The 6298-nt window shown below is 39.0% G+C and overlaps 1 pseudogene; it reads right to left on the bottom strand.

Annotated features, from left to right (window-relative positions):
• Window positions 1–3443: 3443 nt before the first annotated feature.
• LOC147002563 (U2 spliceosomal RNA) lies at window positions 3444–3579 on the bottom strand (annotated as a pseudogene).
• Window positions 3580–6298: the final 2719 nt, after the last annotated feature.

Raw genomic sequence — 6298 nt, forward strand, 5'->3', positions numbered from 1 at the left:
GATGAGCAAATAGTGAGGAAAAAGCCAGGGGCCACTGTTCCCAGTGTTCCCACTGTTCCCAGTGTTCCCACTGTTCGCAGTGTTCCCACAGTTCCCACATGGTTCCTATTTCAGTTCCTACCCCCAGTTTTCTACCCTGACTTCCTTTTGTTGGGATGTGTCACTATGTGAAAATTTAAGCCAAATATTTTCCTCCCCACATTTCTTTAAGTCATGTTGTTTTATCACAAAAATAGAAACCTGCCTGAGACATGGTCTTATATAGGATTATTGAATTATAATATTAGTTGTACTTTATATTCTACAGCCTCATATGAAAGCTTTCTATATTAATGTGCAAACTCTGATTGTCTACCTTAATGAGGGATATTTTTGCCTCCATTTGCTCTCCACTTATACCTCTCCACCTTATTTTTTATTACTTGAGCCTACTATATTAAATATATACTGATTTGTAATTCATGTATTTTCTTGTTGAACTTGATCATTATATAGTAACCAATGCTTCAAATATATATATAAAACTTCTAACAGTCTTAATTAGATATTTTCATTTTTAAAAAATTTTCTATTTTTATTAGATATTTTCTTCATTTACATTTCAAATGCTATCCCAAAAGTTCTGTATACACTCCTCCCAGCCATGCTCCCCAACCCACTCCCACTTCCTGGCCCTGGCAGTCCCCTGTACTGGGGCATATAATCTTCACAAGACCAAGGGCCTCTCCTTCCAATTATGGCTGACTAGGCCATCTTCTGCTACATATACAGCTAGAGACACTAGCTCTGGGGGGGGGGTACTGGTTAGTTCATATTGTTGTTCCTTCTATAGGGTTTCAGACCCCTTCAGCTCCTTGGATACTTCCTGTAGCTCCTCCATTGGGGGCCCAGTGTTCCATCCAATAGATGACTGTGAGCTTCCACTTCTGTATTTGCCAGGCACTGGCATAGCCTCACAACAGACAGCTATATCAGGGTCCTGTCAGCAAAATCTTGCTGGCATATGCAATAGTGTCTGGGTTTGGTGGCTGTTTATGGGAAGGATCCCCAGGTTGGGCAGTCTCTGGATGGTCTTTCCTTCCATCTCAGCTCCGAGCTTTGTCTCTGTAACTCCTTCCATGGTCTAACAGTCTTAAAACCCATTTCTTTTATGTCAGTCATCCCTTGGAGTTCAAGACCATCATTGGCAACATTATGAAACCTATTTCAAAAAATAAGCTCAAACATTATTTTTGAATTGTTTTCTATTGGTTATTGTTGTTTCTGATTCTACTATTTACACTCATGTATTTCTTGTTCTGTTTTATGGGTTTTCATAGTGAGTCTCTCTCTCTCCCTCCTTCTTCTTTTAAGAGATGAGTTGAGGTTGAATGCCCCACAGAGATTTCCATTTGATTGATCTGACTACCTGGTACCACTTAGAATGAAATTCTTTCTCATGAGAGTGCTTGAATCACCCAGGTGGTACAAATTCAGATATCAGCGGCACTGCAAGAACCAAGTTGGGATTATGAAAATTCTAAGAAGGATTTTCCTCTCCATTTGGCACTGGTCTGAAGATAGAAAAATTCCCTGAGTATCTCCTTTACACAGCAAGGCTTATTTTTCTCATTCGTCCTGTGAGTCTGAGTTTAGTGGCATTGCCTCTCATTACATTTCTAGCTTGGGAATACTTTGCCTTCTGTTGCCTCTCTCCTCACCTTGTACCACTTTGGAGGCTCCATACATGGTCATCTTCCACACACAGACTAGCTATAATACTTGCTAATTTTCTAAGGCACCTTGGCTTTATTCATTTGGGACCTTTCCCTATTTATTACTGTCCCAAAGGTTCAAGAGTACATTTAAAAATGTATCATATATATTTTGAAGGTTTTTTAAAACTTTAATTTCTTCCACACCTCCAGCACTTTGAAACATTATTCTCTGTGACTAATTGGTCATAGTATTGGAAACTGGAGCACCTGGATGTATTCCTAAGAAGGAAGTGGCATGCTGAATTTTGAAATATTCCAGAGAAGACAAATTCAATGTAGCAGTGTAAGCATGTCATTAGATACTCATAGAAACTTACAGCATGGCAGATGTGTCAAGAGCAATGGCAGGTATACTCTTCAGATTGGAATAATAGGAGGAAGTAAGTGCTGCGGTTATGGCTTATAGGTTATAGGTTAAGGAAAGGAGTGCCACGGTTATTCTTTTTCTTGCATTAAATGGTAACAGCATTAGATTGAAGGTGAAATACACTTTCAGAAGAGGACAACAGCCCAAATGGTTAAAAAATGATCATTAAGAAAATACAATTACCCTTCAGGTCTGTGCCAGGACCGGGTCACCTTGGGTACAGAGTCAGCAGACACTCCTAAGTTCCCTAGAGGACTCTCCACGCTATCTTAGGACCTCTGGTGAGTGGAACACAACATCTGTTCCAATCCAATTGCATGGGACATGAGAGCATTAATTAGGGAAGAAGAAAACCCGGCCTGACCAGGGTCCCAAGTCCCTTCCGGTTAGTGCCAGCACCGGGTCACCTTGGGCACAGAGTTGCCGGACACCCCCAAGGTCCCTAGAGGACTCTCCACTCGATCTTAGGACCTCTGGTGAGTGGAACGAAACTTCTGCCAGGAGGCAGGTCTGAATGCCAGATATCTGGGCACCTTCCCTGCAAGAGGAGAGCTTGCCTGCAGAGTGCTCTGACCACTGAAACTCAGGAGAGAGCTAGTCCCCTAGGTCTGCTGATAGAGGCTAACAGAATCACAAAAGAAACAAGCTCTAACCGGAGAAAACTATAACAACTCCAGAGAATACCAGATGGCGAAAGGCAAACGTTAAGAATCTTACTAACAGAAACCAAGACCACTCACCATCATCAGAACACAACACTCCCACCTCACCCAATCCTGGGCATCCCAACACACACGAAAAGATAGACCTGGACTTAAAAGCACCTCTCATGATGATGGTAGAGGACATCAAGAAGGACTTTAATAACTCACTTAAAGAAATACAGGAGAACACTGCTAAAGAGTTACAAGTCCTTAAAGAAAAACAGGAAAACACAACCAAACAGGTAGAAGTCCTTAAAGAAAAACAGGAAAACACATCCAAACAGGTGATGGAAATGAACAAAACATTACTAGACCTCAAAAGGGAAGTAGACACAATAAAAAAAAAAAAACAAAAACAAAAAAAAAACAAACAAACAAAAAAAAAAACTGAGGCAACACTGGAGATAAAAACCCTAGGAAAGAAATCTGGAACCATAGATGCGAGCATCAGCAACAGAATACAAGAGATGGAAGAAGGAATCTCAGGTGCAGAAGATTCCATAGAGAACATCTACACAACAATCAAAATGCAAAATGCAAAAAGATCCTAACTCAAAACATCCAGGAAATCCAGGACACAATGAGAAGACCAAACCTATGGATAATAGGAGTAGATGAGAATGAAGATTTTCAACTTAAAGGGCCAGCAAATATCTTCAACAAAATTATAGAAGAAAAATTCCCAAACCTAAAGAAAGAGATGCCCAGGAACATATTACACTTGATCTTAGCCAAAAGGCTGAGAAGCGATGCCCAGGAACATACAAGAAGCCTACAGAGCTCCAAATAGACTGGACTAGAAAAGAAATTATTCCCGACATAATAATCAGAACAGCAAATGCATTAAATAAAGATACAATATTAAAAGCAGTAAGGGAAAAGGCTCAAGTAACATATAAAGGCAGGCCTATCAGAATTACACCAGACTTATCACCTGAGACTATGAAAGCCAGAAGATCCTGGACAGATGTTATACAGACACTAAGAGAACAAAAATGCCAGCCTAGGCTACTATACCCAGCCAAACTCTCAATTACCATAGATGGAGAAACCAAAGTATTCCACGACAAAACTGAACTCACACATTATCTTTCCATGAATCCTGCCCTTCAAAGGATAATAACAGAAAAAAAAAAACAAAAAACAATACAAGGACGGAAACCATGGCCTAGAAAAAGCAACAAAATAATCCTTCAACAAACCAAAAAGAAGACAGCCACAAGAACAGAATGCCAACTCTAACAACAAAAATAATAGGAAACAACAATTACTTTTACTTATTATCTTTATATTATTTACTTATTACATCGGCACGACAATCAAAGAAAATACAAAATCCAAAAAGATCCTAACTCAAAATATCCAGGAAATCCAGGACAAAATGAGAAGACCAAACCTACGGATAATAGGAGTAGATGAGAATGAAGATTTTCAACTCAAAGGACCAGCAAATATATTCAACAAAATTATAGAACAAAACTTCCCAAACCTAAAGAAAGAGATGCCCATGAACAAACAAGAAGCTTACAGAACTCCAAATAGACTGGAACATATAAAGGCAAGCCTATCAGAATTACACCGGATTTTTCACCAGAGACTATGAAAGCCAGAAGATCCTGGACGGATGTTATACAGAAACTAAGAGAACACAATTTCCACCCCAGGCTACTATACCCAGCCAAACTCTCAATTACCATAGATGGAGAAACCAAAGTATTCCACGATAAAACCAAATTCACTCATTATCTTTCCACGAATCCAGCACTTCAAAGGATAATAACAGAAAAAAACCAATACAAGGACAGAAACCACGTCCTAGAAAAAGCAAGAAGGTAATCCCTCAACAAACCTAAAAGAAGACAGCCACAAAAACAGAACACCAACTCTAACAACAAAAATAAAAGGAAGCAACAATTACTTCTCCCTAATATCTCTTAATATCAATGGACTCAACTCCCCAATAAAAAGACAGACTAACAGGCTGGCTACAGAAACAGGACCCAACATTTTGCTGCTTACAGGAAACTCATCTCAGAGAAAAAGATAGACACTACCTCAGAATGAAAGGCTGGAAAACAATTTTCCAAGCAAATGGTAGGAAGAAACAAGCTGGAGTAGCCATTATAATATCTGATAAGATTGACTTCCAACCCAAAGTTATTAAAAAAGACAAGGAAGGGCACTTCATTCTCATCAAAGGGAAAATCCTCCAAGAGGAACTATCAATTCTGAATATCTATGCCCCAAATACAAGGGCAGCCTCATTCATTAAAGATACTTTAGTAAATCTCAAAGCACACATTGCACCTCACACAATAATAGTGGGAGACTTCAACACACCACTTTCACCAATGGACAGATCATGGAAACAGAAACTAAACAGGGACCTGTTAGTGAAACTAACAGAGGTTATGAAACAGGGACCTGTTAGTGAAACTAACAGAGGTTATGAAACAAATGGATCTGACAGATATCTACAGAACATTTTATCCTAAAACGAAAGGATATACCTTCTTCTCAGCACCTCACGGTACCTTCTCCAAAATTGACCACATAATTGGTCACAAAACAAGCCTCAATATATACAAAAATATTGAAATTGTCCCATGCACCCTATCAGATCACCATGGACTAAGACTGATCTTCAATAACAAAATAAATAATAGAAAGCCAACACACACGTGGAAACTAAACAACACTCTTCTCAATGATACCTTGGTCAAGGAAGGAATAAAGAAAGAAATTAAGGACTTTCTGGAGTTTAATGAAAATGAAGCCACAACATACCCAAACTTATGGGACACACTGAAAGCATTTCTAAGAGGAAAACTCATAGCTCTGAGTGCCTCCAAAAAGAAACTAGAGAGAGCACACATTAGCAGCTTGACAACACACCTAAAAGCTCTAGAACGAAAGGAAGCTGATCTTCAATAACAACATAAATAATAGAAAGCCAACATTCACGTGGAAACAACACATTTCTCCTTGATACCTTGGTCTAGGAAGAAATAAAGAAAGAAATTAAAGAATTTTTATAGTTTAATGAAAATGAAGCCACAACATACCCAAACTTATGGGCCACAATGAAAGCATTTCTAAGAGTGAAACTCATAGCTCTGAGTGCCTCCAAAAAGAAACTAGAGAGCACACAGTATCAGCTTGACAAAACACCTAAAAGCTCTAGAACAAAAGGAAGCAAATCCACCCAAGAGGAGTAGATGGCAGGGAATAATCAAATTAAGGGGAAAAATCATCCAAGAGGAACTATTCAAAGAATCAACCAAATGAGGAGCTGGTTCTTTGAGAAAATCGACAAGATAGACAAACCCTTAGCCAGACTCACTAGAGGGCACAGGGACAGTATCCTAATTAACAAAATCAGAAATGAAAAGGGAGACATAACAACAGATCCTGAAGAAATCCAAAACACAATCAGATCCTTCTACAAAAGGCTATACTCAACAAAACTG

Source organism: Mus caroli, unplaced genomic scaffold (assembly GCF_978045245.1).
Source record: "Mus caroli unplaced genomic scaffold, Mus_caroli_1 scaffold_9, whole genome shotgun sequence".
Lineage (NCBI taxonomy): Eukaryota > Metazoa > Chordata > Mammalia > Rodentia > Muridae > Mus > Mus caroli.